This window comes from Canis lupus, chromosome 6 (genome assembly GCF_011100685.1).
Source record: "Canis lupus familiaris isolate Mischka breed German Shepherd chromosome 6, alternate assembly UU_Cfam_GSD_1.0, whole genome shotgun sequence".
Lineage (NCBI taxonomy): Eukaryota > Metazoa > Chordata > Mammalia > Carnivora > Canidae > Canis > Canis lupus.
The window spans coordinates 60,627,631-60,645,351 of NC_049227.1; the positions used below are offsets into that span (position 1 = coordinate 60,627,631).

Below are 17,721 nucleotides of genomic sequence, written 5' to 3' on the forward strand. Positions count from 1 at the left end.
GTGTTCAATAAATGTGCACACCTGAGTGAACATCTGACTCACAATCTTCTACTTTGTATGAGCAAGATGGGTTTGGTTCTTCCAGAGGTGGTCCTGATAGGAGACATCTCATGGTGATGGAAGGGAAAAACAGCTGCACTGGGTTGGATGCACAGAAGATAAAGTACCATTGTGACATTGATCCTAGCCTAATTTGAGACACTGTGTTACTCAACATTAGACAATATGTCCAGAGCAGTTGCAATTTCATGCCAGATGTTTTTAGGCCACACATGGAGTCTGAGAGTTGTCCCAAATGGCAGAATGTCTCAACACATCATTTGAAGGTCATGAGTAGAAAGGGTCAGCTCTACCCTGAACTTGTTCATAGTCTCAGGCCATTTGATTTTTCTAGCACTAGTGACATTGTATGCTCTTGCTTTATACCTTCTTAAACTTCAGGATCTGAATACTGCTTTGTGAAGGTCTTAGCATAAATATCATTCTCCTCATTTACTTCCATTATTCTTTATCTTTTTGTAGGCATAGGACATATATGTATTATAGATCATATGAGGCATTGGACTCCTGCTCCAGGTCAGATTCAATGAGTTAATGATGGAATTAAAAACATATATACCTGTTCTTTGACTTCTGATGGTTTTGCCTGACTTCTTTCTAATGTAGTTTTTAATCTATGAAATGTATAAATAAGCAAAATTATAAAAGGGGTGGGTGCTTTTATCATCAGGGAAGCTCTTTGTTTTCCATGTCAACTTAGAAACCCCATTTATTCCTTTGCAGGGAGTGTATGGAATTATTTCAGAGCTCATTAATATAGTAGAGTTGATTTTGACAGTTCCTCTAAGTGACTTCTGTTCATTCTCCTCAACCCCAACAGCCCTGGCTGAGAGAGAACTTTGGCATCCAAAGGGGCTTCTTCCAGGTAAAGTAACTCTACTTTGTGTTTAGAAAAAGATCCTTTACAGAAGAGGTTAATCACACTACTTAAGGCAAATTCACAATAGTTAAAATAGATTATTAGGAATTCATTCAGGTGTGGCTTCTGTAAATTGACTTCCAAATTTGCAAGAGAAAGAAGGAATGCTTAATTCTAAGGACAAGATCTATCCAAAAATAATGTTATATTATCGGGAAGGATTATAGTCTGTCAAAAACTGTTAAAATTCAGAAAAAAAAATTGATTCCTGTTTGAAAAACTTGGTAAAAATCTTATTCTAGAGTAAGTCTGGATGTTTATTTTGCTCAAGTCAAAAGGAATAATGCTGATAGGTTACTGTTAGAGTGTATGTTCCTTGAGGGCAGAGGGCATTCTTGGTCGATGGTACAGCCCTTTTTAGTATACATACTATCTTGTACATGGAAAATGTTTAGTAGGTTGGTTTTGAGTGAAATCTATATTCTTTGAATATACAAAGAGTAAAATTACAAAGAAAAAGGATAGCTCAGCCCTTGGTGGGGCCATATGGTATATGGAAAATAATGGGAACCTGAGATGCAAGAGACTTAGATCTAATTTGGCTCTGCCATGGGCTAGTTATGTAACTTTCATTGATAACCTCTGCTAACCTTTAATGTATCTAAACTTTAAACTGAGGAAGTGAGAGCTAAGTGCCTATTTGCTCTAAAATATGATATTTGAATATTTATTTTACTCTTATTCTAAGCCTAATTTTGACTTGTGTTGGTTACCTAGACAACGGTATCAATTCATTCTTACCTTTAGACACTAAATTTTTTATCAACCAACCAACCCACCCTCCAATTTTCTCAGCCCAGGCTGACTTCTCGGATTGCATCAAGCAGATCCACACTGTCTGAATATCTGACTCTGAATATCTAGAGTTTTGAAAACTTACTTTGAGAACTTGTAAAAATAGGGCAGAGTAAAGACACAAATGACTGTCCTTGCTATACCCAGTTGAAGTTTATAGTATTCTAATTACAGTGGACCTGAACCTTTGGTGAGCTGGAGTAATTAAACTATTCGGTGGGAGCAAATCATTACCCATAGGAGATGGATTTGCCCTTCTAGGATGCTGATTAGAGCTCTGAAAGAGGAAATTTACTTAATAGTGCCTGGAAAAGTGAAGGGCATTTTGTTTCCAGAAAGTTGCTTGTTCACACAAAATCAGGCCAGATGCTGTTTGTTTTTCTGTGATCATTTTATAATCACTCAATTTTAACAAATAATTCAGAGGGGAGGGGAAGTGTGTTGGGAACAGTACAAGCAGAAGAGTCTGGAAAGGGGAGGCAGGGTCTCTGCCTTAGTTTGAGAATCTCACAGGAGGGATTTCTTAATAAACACACATCATGGGGTCATTCTGATGAAATCATAAAAATAAGGCTCGGAGGAAACCCTGTCCTACAGTTGGAAGACAGAGGACACTGTAGTTAAGGGGGTGTTTCACATTCTCCTTATTTAAGAATAGTCGCTGTTCTCAAGGGCTCCTTTTCCCACCAATCCCACTAGACCTCATTCTGCAAGGGGAGGAGACAGTTCTTGATGTGATTTGCTATCAGTAGATCTGCCATCTTTTGGAGAAGCTATAATCGTATATCAAATCAGACAGGAACTCCCAAGTTCCTTGTAGTAACACTGAGAGTGTTCATACCCTTGTGCCAGGAAGGGAACATTCCACCAGCCGTACTTAGGGAAGGTATGGCCACTGGTGTGGGCTGCACCTACCAACAAAGCCTGCTACTAAAAGGATTCTTTCCATTCACTAATGAAAAGCAAGAAACTATGGGATTTAAACCATGGTGATTTGTCTCTTGCAGAATATATAATGTTTGTTGATTTGTTTTTTAAGATTTTTACTTATTTATTCATGAGAGACACAGAGAGAGAGAGAATGAGAGGCAGAGATACAGGCAGTAAGAGAAGTAGGCTCTACGCAGGGAACCTGATGCAGGATTCGATCCCAGGTCTCCAGGATCACACCCTGGGCTGAAGGCAGGCACTAAACCACTGAGCCACCCAGGGATCCCCATGTTTGTTGATTTTAAAATTAATATTACCATAGAAAATTATGTGGTATGTTTACAGGTTGAAAAGTTGATGTCAGCTAATTAAGAACTTCAGTGGAAGGAGCCCCTTCTATTTCGAATTGGTCCTCAGATCAAGAGGAATGTGAAGTCAATGCCATGTCCAAGGTGTTCCAGGCATTGGAATTTAGGCCTACATTGGGTCAGGCATGCATCAGAAATGTGGGCAGTTCTAACTAGACTGTGCTTAGTTACCTACATACCAAGGTGAAGAACCTGGATTTGGGAATCATGTAGAATCAAGATTGATGTCTAAATCTGGCAGTAAAAAAGAATAAATAAATAAAGTAAATCTGGCAGTAAAAGCATATTTTCTGCACAGTGTTGCTGTATGTAGTCAATGCATGTCAATGTTAAATATTTAAAATTAGGAAGGCCTAGGCACTGGTCAGTTATAACAAATAGCAGTCATAGGTCTGGAACAGGTTCTGATGATTTCTCTGCTGGGCTGCTTTAGTGGCTGTATTATATTGGTAATTCACGGGGAGTTGCTGGGGCAGGGGCCAGACAGTGAAGGAGCCCTTGTGGGATTGGAATAACAGCTGCTTACTAACAAGAACAGGAAATTCTAAACATATGAGAACATACAGTTTGGATTAAAAGGAATTAAGTTAAAATGCTTAGTACAAAGCTTGGCACTTAGTAAGTGTTCAATTAATGACTGTAACTATTAATATTACCATTACTACTATTTCTTCTCCTTCTTCTTCCCCTCTTCTCCTCTACTCCTATTGTATGATCCAAAAATAAATACGTGCCCTACCATTTAGAATGTAAAGCTTTTTCAATCCAAGCTTTGGATGACTCTTGAGACAAAACCAGGGGCTTCCAAAACTTTCTCATGATTCTTGCTGTCTCAGTGATCTTTCTATTTATTAAGAAGGCAAGTCCAGACAATTTAGGAAGTATCTATATGCTAACATAACATTTGAAAAAGCAATACATAGAAATTGAAACACAAATTCATTTTTTATTCTTAATTTTTTTTTTTTTTGTAATTTATTTATGATAGTCACAGAGAGAGAGAGACAGAGAGAGAGAGAGAGAGGCAGAGACACAGGCAGAGGGAGAAGCAGGCTCCATGCACCGGGAGCCCAACGTGGGATTCGATCCTGGGTCTCCAGGATCGCGCCCTGGGCCAAAGGCAGGCGCTAAACCGCTGCGCCACCCAGGGATCCCCATTTTTAATTCTTAAATAACTACAAATACTAATGGGATATGTTTACCTGTTGGATACCTCACAACTTTTTGGACTCTGAAATCAGATTGATTACTGCCTCCCTCATCTTTTATTCCACAGTGAATTTTGTGTGTTATATGGTTTTTTATCATAATGATCATTAAAAGCATACCGTTGAGAGGTGCAATGTCATTGAAAGGAATAGCAGGACTTAATGTTGAAACCATGCTAGTAGTTCAAGAGATGTCTGTGAAATGTGGCTGTGTGTCCCTTGAAATTTAAAAATATCCTGTGCCCTGTGAATTTGTTGAAGTATTCCACAGTGCCTTGGCACGTAGTCTGGGAACCATGGGATTAAATAGGTGGACTTTTAGGAATAATAAATATGAATAGCTGGGGTCAGCTAAAGACTAATGCAGTTGCAACTCAAGGATCTCATAGACCTAAACTTCTTGTAATTATGCTTTGACTCTAGGACTCCTGAGATAAATGGTGGTTTGGGCTGACTGCCAGCAAATCGAAGCCTGCGCAAGTTTATCTAATTTGTTGATTTTGAACTTTCAAGAGAAATGAGAACACCTTGAAAGGAGAATCACTGCTCGTAACTTTTAGTCATTCTAATGGCCTTTATCTACTCACTGAAACTCAATTATGCATACAAAGAGGTACAGTGTATTGTGCTAGTTTTTCATGGAATTTATGTTTAGATTATTGTATTAACAAAATTAGCCCCCTCTCCCTCTAAAACTGGATTTTTATTATTTTTTTAAAGATTCTATTATTTGTTTGAGAGAGAGAGCGAGCGAGAGAGAGTAGAATAGGAGGGAGGGTCAGAGAGAGAAGCAGGCTCCTTGCTGAGCAGGGAGCCCCAAACAGGGCTCAATCCCAGGACCCTGAGATCATGACCTGAGATGGAAGTAGGTGATTAACCTACAGGGCTACCCAGGCACCCCAAAACTGGATTTTTATAGTTCTGATCCATCATTGAATTTTCTGGATTCCTTTGAGATCTGTCTTTGGGTGGGGTGTTGGTTTGTCTTCTGTTTTGAAGGAGAGAATATTGTTTCTGGTAGGATTGATGGCATCTAGAACAAGAACTTTCTGAGTAACCTTCTATTACCTTTTACACTTTGATGTTGAGGAGAGGACAGGTGATTTTCCCAGGGATACTCGTCAGTAGGGAGCGTAAGAGGAGTGCAAGCCGGTTGGTAGCCTATTTACAACAATGAATGTCCTAGTTGACCTTCCCTTTCTACAAAATACCTGCTTGAAGAATCCTCTTTGCTATTCATGGAACTACAGAGGTCTTCGGGCATCTCATTGTAAATGACCTCTTCTGGATCCTCAGTCACAGTTTCCTAGGGAATTAGTGGTGACCTCAACTCACACACAAAACATTTAGTCATTACTTCTAACATCATACTAAAATGCTACACAGTTTGGGGAAGGTTCTTTTTAGCATTTTTAGTTTCCTATGGTCATTTCCTTAAGTCAGTGGTTCCTAATCTATTTAGAATTACAAACATTTGTAACTAAATGAAAGCAAACGACACTGTCCTCCTGAAAGTGTACACACACAATTGCATATATTTAGGGGATTCAATAGACCTTCTGAACTCCTGTCAACTCTGGGTTAAGAACCTCTGTGGTAAGGGATAGAAAGCTTTTAAAGTATTATTTACTATAAATACTTTGCTCTGCTGTTTTTGCTAATATATGTAGATCTCATGTCTTTTAGTCTTGAAGTTGGTTTACTTTTTGGATCTTTTCCCAATAAAAGGAAGAGTAAAGATTATTAATAGTTCCAAGATTATGACAAATCATAGCCAAAGTTTCTTTTGAAATGAGAAATCATCTATCAGTGGTTTCCAAATCCAGATGTCCTTCATGGGGATAGGGAGTGGGCTTTTAAATTAGACATGCCTGCCGTATACCAACCTTGGCCCCATCTAAACATTCTGATATAGAAGGTATTTTTAATATGTGACAATGATATTGATGCGCCAGTGCATGAAATGCTGAAAATCCAAAATTCTCACTTTCTATAGGTATGATCTGAAGGCTAGAGTGGTGCCAAAATTAGTGACATAGTTGAGACTTCTAAAACTTCTGGCTTCCTGGATCCAATTTATATTTTAAAGAACACTTTTATTAGAAAATATTACTACTGTATAGAAAGTTCTAGAGAGCAATAATAATCGACTTGATCAAATGTTAGTATGTTGTCTGTGCTTGTAATAAATTGTTAACATGTTGCATATATGTTTATGATTAGAAAAAGTATAAATAGACCAAGTTTATTTTGATTTATGGTCTCACTATTGTTCCTTAATTCTCATGCCTTCCTTCTGTGTTCACTTTTACTTTTTGGTATTTTTCAACCATTCTTTATAATTTTGTTTAGATGTGTCTAATAAGCAATATAGTGATTTTTTTCAGTCTATTCTGATATTCTCTCTTTTCTATTTTCATTTATTATGCATGCTGTTATATTTGGACTTATTCTATAATCTTACTTGGGATTTGTTAGTCTTTTACTTACTTTATTAACTTTTGTATTGATCAAGTTTTTAATAATTTTATCCTCTTCTCTTTGCTTCCTCCTTCCCTCCATTTCTCAATTCCTTCCTTTAAGCAGTTATTCTTAATTTCTAAAATAAATGTATATAACATAATCAGGTTTTGAGTATTTATTATCTTTTATTAGAATTTATTTAATTGTAACTATATGACTTCAAAAAATAATGGCTGTGTTTGACAAGTGGCTCACAATTCCTGAATATTTAATGTCTGACTTTCTTGAAATATGTCTAGCACACCACTGATCTTAGCTACCAGTAAACACTTTCTCCCTCCCCTCTCCCCAATACACACAATACTTCTGTTATGATGACAGTTTTTAACTTTACTTTATTTTATTTTTTTTATTAACTTTATTTTAAATGTGCAAACACACAGATACTGCTTTCATAGTTAACCATTATATGTATGACCTGTTTGATCAATTTCTGGTCTCACTATTGTTCCTTAATTCCCACAGCTTCCTTCAGTGTTAATCTGTTATTTTCTCAAAGTATATTCTACAATAAATCTTTCAGTGAAATTATGTTAGTAGTAAACTCCTTTTTTTTTTAAATTTATTTATTCATGAGAGACACAGAGAGAGAGGCAGAGACACAGGCAGAGGGAGAAGCAGGCTCCAAGCAGGGAGGCTGACTTGGGACTCGATCCCAGGTCTCCAGGATCACCCCCTGGGCTGAAGGCAGACGCTAAACCACTGAGCCACCTGGGCTGCCCATTAGTAAACTCCTTTTGGTTTTGTGTGTCTGCAAATGCTTCCATTTTGCTTTCATTTCTGAAGAACAGCTTATATGGGTAACAACTGCTAAATTGACAGTAATTTTCCCTGAATGCTTCCACAGTATTTGTTCATTCTTCTCTGGCATTTATTGTTACTACTGACAAGGCTACTGTCAGTATAATTGGCATGGTAATACTCTCTTTTTTTATGTACATCTTCAGTGACCTCAGTTTTGATAAGATGCTTCTTCACTAGAGTTATCTTTATTCACCCTACTCAAGGCTCAGAGAAGTATTTAGAGCTAAGTACTTGTGTCTCTCTTAAGTTCTGCAAAATTCACAGTTATTAATTCTTCAAATAATACTTCTTCATGATTTTTCCATTCTCTTTCAGTTTTTGGTAGCATTTAGTAGAAATGAATTAGATCTTGTCATCCTTTGTTCTTGTATCTGATATTTCATATTAAAAAAATCCCTAAAACCCCTGAAACATCTTTGTCTCTCTTTGTCTCTCTGTGCTTCATTCTGGATAAGTTCCTCGGTTCTGTTTTCCAATTTTATAATTCTTTCTTCAACCATTTTAAGTCCAGGGTTTATCATTGCTCTTTATATATATATATATATATATATATATATATATATATATGTAAAATATTTCTCACTTCCCAGACTTCTAATTGATTCTTTTTCATACTTACTTATTTTTAATATATCTTTTAAAAAATAACTTCTTGTTCATTTATAATCCAGGTTATTTCTTTATTTCTCTAAGCATCTTCAGCATGCATATTATTAAAATTTTTGTCAGACTGCTCCATAAAATTAATTTTTTTAGAATGGTTACTATTCTGAATGTTTATTTTATAGCTATTTTTTCTTCATACTGTACTACTTAATGAGTTTTGTAATTTTGATTTAATAACTTATTTTGAGAGGGAGTGTTGTTGTTTTGCTGTGTCTTAATTTTTTCTTTCTACTTCTCTGTGTCTTCCTTCCTTTTTTGTGTGACTGCCACTCCCAACATAGATGTGACCTCTATCCCTTTCCAGACTCATATCCTCTCATGCTATTTCTGGTCTTCTGTTCTACAGTGATGCTGGGGATCTCATAGTTATATTGACTGAGCAAAAGGATGGCTTGATTAAATTCCTGACCATGGTGGCTAGCAACATATTTTTGCTTGTTGTGTTATGTTTTAAACCATCTTCATAGGCAGTAGCCAGTTTTACCTTCTGCCTTCAAGCAGTATACCGAGCTTTGATTGTTCTTCTCACAACCTCTTCTACTTCTCTTCTCCAACTCTCAATCTCATTCGAAGCACTTTAATTTCCACTTATTCCTTAGGAACTGGACTCCCAAACTTGACTGCTGCTTATCAGACTCAAGATCCAGTAGGTGTACAGCCTTACCTCATCACAGAACTTTGCATTTCTGTTCCTTTTGGAGCCCAAAGGATCTTAACCTTGGTTTTATGTCTGATCACATTTTTTTGCTTTTCTATTTTTATATTTTCCATTGTTTGTGGAGGAGGGGATTTGACAAGCACACATCCCATTTTACCACGATTTCCGCTTTCAGAAGTTGAAAAACCAAGGTAGACAGGATTCAGACTGAGATTCCTCAACACATTCTTCATGTAAAGAATCCTTCCTTTTATGTTTTTAATAGAAATATGGTCTTTCTGTTACTCAAAATAATATTGAAGCCTTTCTACATAATCAGAATAGTCTGGGCCTTTCTATTTTAAATAAAGATTTAGATGAGAAACACTGCAGGTGGTTTGGAGATGATATACCATACATACAATTGTCTCCTGGGGTGTGATTGTTTCCTCTGCTCTTTTCCATGATGTCCAAAGTTTTATGAAAGATTCTGCTCATATTCAACATAGCATTGGCTTGAGCACATTTTATTGGTTACTTTTGTCTGAAGCTGGTATATTGCCTAAAGCGAGTGACTAATGTCTTGTAACATAATGTCTGCTTATTTATGTTATCTTGACCACTTTTATCTGCTACTATTCCTCATCTAGAGCTTTATTTTTTAATGCCTCCTTTCTGTATATTTCTCTGATTAAGGGAAACTTCAGTTCATAGTGTTTTTAGTAAATCATTTTCTTTAAATTGAGAATGGAACCATACCATTTTATTTTCCCTCATCTTCTGATCAAGAGAGCATGCATAAATGAGAACTATCATCTACCCAAACAAAAAATAAATAAATAAACAAAAAATCCCATTATGTTATAGCCTGGCAGGACCCTTATATTGATAATTAATGTATCTGAATTTCACACACAGGATACTTAAAGAATGATACAACAGAATTTTGTTCCAGCAATATCTATCTATAATGTATGCAGATATTAGCTTGAATTTTCAGAGCACTGAAATTGTTCTTTTGGTACTCTCAGAAAACACAGAAAGATTTAAGGTCATGTAGCCAGACCATGAAGATGTTTCTTCCAAAACTGATGACTAACAATGCTGCCTCATCTGTATCACTTCCAGAGAATTGGTCAAACTTGTCACATTTAAGGGGATCAGTATGACCTCAGTTTTAAACTTTTTTTTTTTTTGTAGATGTAGATTTTCTTCCTGGACAAAGTTATATGCATAATACAGCAAAGTAGGTATTTTTATCATAAAGCCAACTGATGGGATCTGGGTTTTGATCCCAATATGTTCTAATTCCATTAGATTCTAAATTTCCTGAGTAATTAGGCCCTCATAGCATGGCAGAGTCTAGTGCTTCCTTAGGCCTCTCTCCTGTTTTGCATAGCTCCATTTTTCACGTGGCCCACACCCACTAACCCTTTTATTTGAATTATAACTACAATTATGGAGTCTTCAATAATCCATGTAGCCCATGTTTGAGGCTTTCCCACATGCATAATTAACCCCCTCATGCAATATATCCTATTAGGCTGTCCTGTGGTCCCAGGAACTCTTCTCCTGCCCTCCTCAATGCCATTGGACTATAAGAATCATTAGAGAAGAGCCCTTGTCTTTCAACTCTATATGGTGCCTGGATTAAGTGCGAACTAGAGGCCTTTAAATGAATGTACTCACCACTTCTCTAAGGGAGTCTTAAAAACAAACAACAGCCCCAAACCTGGGCTTTATTATTATTGTGGTTTTCAGTTGAAGGCTAGTATGTGGTAGACACAACAATGTCCCTATTTACATTAGTTAAGGTCTTAGTGGTTTCATACAATAAAAGATTTCTCCATTGTGTCTTGGTTCTGTGCCATTACTTAGGACCTGGGTTACTCTGTCATGTGGCTTTGCCATCTCCTGGAACTTCATCCTCCCATGTATGAAGAGTGAGGGGAAAATATGAGAGCCTGCAGTTTCCTATTTTTTGGCCAGAACTCAGTCCATTGACTCTAGCTAGTCAGAAGGAAGGTGTGCAAATATTATGTGCCAGGAGGAAAATAAAATGAAGTTTGGTTGCACTTGCTATACTACCACCCAAGGAAGCATAGAATCTAGTTGCCCCATCATATGGTGGATTATATATCTCAAGTATTTTTTTATCATAACAGATTGGCTATTAGCTACTTGGAACTTAATTGTCAGCACATTCCTGAGCTTTGAGTATGTCATTTGTTATACTCTCTTGATGTGAACAGAAGCTGGTAGGAATATTTGATTGACAAATGTATTTTTTTTTTTAATTTGAGAAGTAACTTTGTACCTTGATGACAGAAGTAAGACATGTTGCTGAAAAAATTATAATGCAGAAAAATATTTTTAAAGAACAGATGAAATTACCTGCCTGACTACACACCTTAGCAAGTAATACTTGTCTATCAAGGTTTATTTTCTCTAGTTTTAGTCAAATGGGTATTTATAAGGCTCTCACAGTAGAAATCATTTGAGGGAAATAACATCATTTCTTTTTCATTAAGTGCATCTTTTTTTGTAGGATCCATTTCTTCTCCATCACTAATCTTTCAACTACTAACTGGTCTAGCTAGGATGTGTTCTTTTAAATGAAACAAACCAAAGTAGGCACAATTAACTTACAATAACTAGAGGCAATTCAAATGTTTTTCTTTTTTTTAAATTGTAAGCAAATCTGCTTTAGCAATTCCTAAGAAGTGACCAATTTAGCAATTGCTTTGAAGTGTATTTAAATATGAATTTCAATATAAAAATGACTATTCCTTGAGTTTTGTGTATGGCAAATAAGGAAATTAAATTTTCCTTTGGAATACTCTATTTCTTCTGTTTCAAAGAAAGGAGTCATGATTTGGTAAATAAGATATCTGCCTTCATTTTATATGTTTTCTTTGATTTCCCAAGCCTAAGTAGTCAACTGAAAGGGTTCATTCAAATCAGAGATACAAGACTTACTATATAATGTGAGGTATAATTTTTTTTAACTTATATCTACCACCGAGAAATTTATAAGTCAAGATTTAAGAGAGCAGGCTTGAGGACTGACTGGCCTCCTATAGTTTCTGTGAAATCTGAAAGATTATTATATCAAAAGTCAGCATTTCATGGCCCCCGTATATCCATAAAGAAAATTAAAATCATATGCTGCACAGCAAGCTTAAACCATTCAGAATGCTCATAAACATATTTAAAGCCAAAATTACAGCTGTTTCTCGACTCTCGGTACCACGTATAGCTCTAGATACGGTTCTTACATTGCTGTGCATACACTGTAACAGTAATTACTATATTTTAAGCACCACAGTATCTACGAGAGCATTCTTTGGTGGTGATATAGCAACCTGGTGATAAGAAGCCCTTCCTGTATCACATAACTGGCTTCACAAGGAAAACACTGAGTGTCCTTAATGTTCCACCAGAGCTCTGTCTTCCTTTGTTAGGAAAGGAGGTAACAAGCGTTTTCAAATATAGAACCAAAGGAAGCATTTCATTAAACACGCACAGTTTGGTAACTTACTGGCAGTTTTTTCTTTCCATACTTTTCGATGCAATTTCAAATGTGGAACTTAATTTACTGCATATCAATTTAACTGAAGAGCTAACAGGTGCCATTGGTAGCCCAAGTTCACATGAGCACCTTTTCCTGCCTACTGTGCTCTGAAATTGGGATGAATCAATAGTCACACATGAACTTTAATTAACCGCTTGAACATACCATATGTTATACAGATATGTGGGAAGTGTGAAATTTCTCAGATTCTGCAGTGAAAGCACATTTATTATTATTTAATTTTCATTACTATTAATTGTGTTTTTATTTTCTCTTTTACCTCCCACTTTCAGAGTTTGAGATAGTTTAACCACTCTTCCTCAGGTAAGGACAACCAAAGGTTGACATGATGATGGGCAATACAGTAGAGAAAGCACTTGCCTGTAGAAAGTACTTACCATAAGTTTGGTGTCTTCTGTTCCCTGATCCCAACTATGTTTACATTACCACCTATCTAATAGAATGTCCAGTAGGAAAGGAGCCTATATAATATGTTGTAGTATTTCCTTGGCACAAATGCAAAATGCATGTCTAACCCTGCTGGTGGGGGCACTTAGGAGTGAAGTAGAAATTGGCAGCTCAGAGTTTAACAATTTGGGCTAAGGACCATCTCCTAATGATATTTTTGCAAAGATGTTTAGCTTATGTCTCAGCTCACTGAATTTAAAAAAGAAATAAAGTTCTCTAATAAGTGGATAAATTAGATACTCTCCACTAGGAATTTTGTCCCTATGCAAAGTAAGATAAACATAGGCTATTTATGTATTTATTTTGATTCTCAAGAAAGGATGAATTCTGTGGAAAGCCCTGTGGTACAGCTTGTCAGTATATTTCTGAGGAGCCTCCAAAGAGACAAAGTTGGATTGGGCCCATTATCTGTAAGTCTCTTGCAGACTCATTCATCAGGAGACAGCAGTTTGCTGAAGACTTTAGCTATAGAAGACAGAGGGCTCAGTAGAAAGTCCCTTTAGGCCCATATATCTAGCCTTCATCTCCCCAGTATCATTCTCCTTAGAAAGAGGCTAATACTCTGTCTTTAAGCAGAGGAGACCTATCTTTAGGCAAAATCTTTCACATACTTCTTTTATGTGAAATCAATAAAAGTAGAATTGCTTTGACTAAGGAAGGAGGATGGAAAGACAGAACCTCTTTCAAACTCAACCTCTTGTCTTCCCGAAGTTTCTGCTCCTTGGAAGCCTCAGAAGAAGTTTATAGCTTCTCTGAACGCAGTCTGAAAATCATTGACTCAAGACAATCCCTTGGGACTCCTTTCCCTTGATCTGAAGTAACTTTTTACTCTCTATCTTGTCTGATGAAAAACAGAGGGATATTGGACACTCCATGTTTGAATATGCGAGGTATTTTATAATATAAATTCCCCTAAAGACAGTAGAATTTCTGTTTATATATAATAACTAGCAACACGTATATATTTCCAAATATGAAAAAGAAAACTATGAATACCCATATGTGTATGTTTACAGGATCAGAGTTATGCTTATGTGGAATAAGTAGATACTTAGGCTGTGTGATTAGAAAAAACTTCCTCAGAGAAAATATACTTCTTACTGGCCCCGTCGCATGTGCTGGATCTCCCAATACTTACTCCTTTGGGTAGAGGCAGTTGTAGAGAGAGAAGTATCATTGGGCATATGTTTGCCATTATTAACCTTTAATATTTTATTTTCAATCAGTCCTGCAGAGAGCAAGATTAGAGTGGGGAAAAATACAGAATTAAAAAGATTCAAAGAGAATAGGAAGACTAGAGAAGCAGCTGGGTTGGGGAACATTTTTTAGGTTGGATTTGGAAGAGCAAGACCCTGCCTAACTGCAGTGTGCTAGAGCTTATCCTGGAGAGTCGGACATTTAAAATCCTAACTGTCCAGAAGGGAGGATGGAGGTGTTGCGGAAGTTTTCGTTGCTTTTGCAGTGTTTTTTTTTTTTTTTTTTTAACTACTTGAGTTTGTAAGAGTAGAATATGTGTATAAAATGAGTAATCAGTTGGCATTTGTGTATGGAAGGTACTGAGAGGAAGATTGACTTGACAGCCCGAGTTGTTCCTGAAGTTTTCCTATTGTGTTAACTTGATTCCCCACAGATCTTTGTTTTTTATCTCTTTGCTTCCTGAAATATCTAGGTTCTCTTTCCTAAAAGTCAACCTAAGAAAAGCATCTCTAATAAGCTGTTAGCTGCTTTGTTGCTTTTGGAAATATATAGAATAGATCCAATTCCCGTATCTCCCTTGGGCCACATTGCAAGGGAGGCGATGTGTCCTTCTGTAATACCGAACAGTTATTCCGCACCCAGCAGACGGTCAGTTAACCATTATAGTAGCAGCCATGGAGTTCCTGAAACTAAAAGATAAACAACCACTGTGTGTCAGATAAATTTGATCTGCATACTCAACGTGTGGATCTTGCCTAAGGATTCAGATGAGAGGAAGAGTTTCAAAGATAAATAAATAAATAAATCTCCAGATGAGAAAGAAGCCTAAAATGATAAATTGCAAAGTTTTAAACGGCCATTAAATTTGAGCAAGTCAAATGGCTACCAAATGGAGTTTCATTTCTCATTTTATTTATAAACATTCATATAAAATTGCAAGGAGAAAAAAGGGAAAATCCTTGAACTCCTGTGAAAGACATTTTGTGCCGCGTATGTTGAATTACTATTAAGTATTCACCTGTCTTAAATGGGCTTTTTCTCCAGCCTCTGCATCATACATCTTAATGTCAGTAACATCTGCAACTGAATGGTAATGTGGATCAGTGAAGATAATCACCAGTTAATAAGAGCTTCAAATTGTGCTTTGGCTAGTGTACACCCTTTAATGTATTTCTTTGGATAATTTACCAGTACAATTTTATTAAATGCTTATGCTTGATCAAAAAGTGCTTGTGTATGAAATTAGCTGCAAATCTGAATTTTTAAAAATTACTAGCACAGTGGTCCTTTTGCTTCACGCAGACCTTTTCGTTTTCTTTTGAGCTTAGATCTCAGAAGTCCTCACTTAAAAGTCATTCTTGGTTTCTCTTTGAGTACATTGCTGATGCGGATGTAACCTTGCTCTTTTTTACGAAGTCTGTACACCACAAATGAAAAGATGGAAGGTAGAAAGCCTACGTTTTTTTCCTCCATTGATAAATCTTGAGTGCATTGGGTCTTGTGGGGGAAACTTTGACCTTTAGTATTTCTGTTTTTGTTGCTCTTTATTTATTTTGCTGCAGAACGCGATTGGTCATGAAAAATAACCCAGGGGCGATGCGGTGGGTAGTGGAGGGAAGGCGGAGGAGTGACCTGGTTTTGATTAGTTAATTCAGATTAGGGAGTAAATTCTGATTTCACAGCTGCTGTTCAGGTTCAGTGGCACTACCAATTTTTCCATTCCAAGTTCCCATATATAAAGCTGACAGTTTCCTCGGCTAGAACCCTTTTTAATGTTCCTCTTTGGCACAGGCTCTACCTTCCCCCCTCCTCATGATTTTCAGTAGCCTTCCTCCCCCATGCAGCTTTGCCAGAGCTACTCAGTTGTGAGCTTCAAATCTCCTGTAATTCCAGTCCTAGCAGGCCCTTAAAAATGTAGCAATGCACAGATGTGCAGTGAAAATTTTAAAATGTGCACTTTCTTTTAGGAATATGAACACTGAATATCACATAAACTTCTGATGTCCCCCTTGCCACCTTCTAGAGCTAAGCTAACACTTCCTTCTGTGTTTATATTCGTGGCTCTTAGGTCCGTGGTCGGCCCCGGCTTTTAAGTTCTTGCGTTTCCCCATCTCTTTTCTTCTGTGCCAAATAGCTTACTGGTTTTATGATGTGGGCAGAGGCCGATGAGGGAATAGTTTGTGTCCACAGCCTCCATTTTCATTCATGGCCTGGGCTGAGTTTTAATATAGACCTTAGTTAGAGAAAAGTCTAGTTCTCCACAAGGCTCTCTTTTACAGTTTAAATAAAGAAATGATAAACATCAAAAGATCAACAGTTTTCCAAAGAAGCCAATATGTAATAGTCATGCCCAGGAGCACTGTTATAACTGAAAACCTTAAAATGAGTGTTGAATTGTAGCTTTGTTCCAGTTTGTTTTTCCTCCCTATGATAAGGCCCCTTAAAAAGAAAAGGGAATAAAAGGAGGGAGGGTTGTTTGAGAATTGAAACTGAAATGAGTCTGATCATTTAGATGCAATGAAGCAAAGAAACAATCTTCAGTTCTGGAGGCTTTTTGTTGTTGGTGGTGGTGTTGGGGGTAGGTATAGATACAATGAGAAATAGTTTTATGTGAACCAATTGCAGAATCAGTCCTGTCATATGAGCCTGTATTAACTTTTTTTAAAAAGACTTTATTTATTTATTCATGAGAGACACAGAGAGAGGCAGAGACATAGGCAGAGGGAGAAGCAGACTCCCTGTGGGGAGCCTGATGTGGGACTCGATCCCAGGACCCTGGTACCACGACCTGAGCCAAAGGCAGATGCTCAACCACTGAGCCACCCAGGTGCCCCGAGTCTCTATTAACTTAAAGAGGTGAAGTGAGTATTTTGTGGGCATATGTGTGTGTGGTGGGCCAATGGAAAGCACCCTCCTAGGGGTCTCTACATCCTTTGAAATAGCCAGAGGTGATGGCTCTAATATTTTACTCTTGTTATAAAAAAAAAAAAAAAAAAATTGTGGTAAATGTACATTTTCTTGTCTTCCTCATTACATAGTATTTATGAAGTTAGGATTTTTTCCTGTTTTAAAGATGGGCAATCATCCTTCAAATTATAGAATGAAGTCTCATGCACTTCAGGGTTGTTTGGTCTTTAAAACGCCATGTCTTTTAAGAGACTTCGATAAAGTGAAGGGGTCTGACAATGATGCTGGCTTAAATAATGCACTGGTAGCAGACGGGTTAACAGGCATGAAGCAGAGCTGAGTGATTTGCATTGTTTGGTATCTGGCTTAGCTATGAACTAACTGTAGGAAGGGGTTTTTGCATATAGGCCAGCTGGGTAGGCTGCTTGTCATCGTCTAGAAATGGCCATTTCTTCTAGAATTGTGGGTTTGTGGGATGCTTTACTCTGTATTGCCTGAAGTGTCTGTAAATATGGAGTGTCTGTCTGGGGTTGGGAGTTAATCCATGGTTAAAATGATGTAGGCTTGACAATACTGGATGAAGGGCACAGTAAGTTTGCTATAGTCCAAACAAAGAGGTAAAGAGGTAAGATGGGGACTGTTAGGCAGGAAATGCAGGCTAATGC

The 17,721-nt window shown here is 37.1% G+C and overlaps 1 long non-coding RNA gene across 2 annotated transcripts in view; it reads left to right on the top strand.

Annotated features, from left to right (window-relative positions):
- Window positions 1-17,721, top strand: part of LOC102152020 — a 190,942-nt gene that overhangs the window by 160,565 nt on the left and 12,656 nt on the right. For both annotated transcript variants that reach the window (XR_005361299.1, XR_005361298.1), the window contains 3 exons: window positions 881-925; window positions 4,704-4,893; window positions 12,778-12,808. This is a non-coding gene — a long non-coding RNA (uncharacterized LOC102152020). The remainder of the gene's footprint in view (window positions 1-880; window positions 926-4,703; window positions 4,894-12,777; window positions 12,809-17,721) is intronic.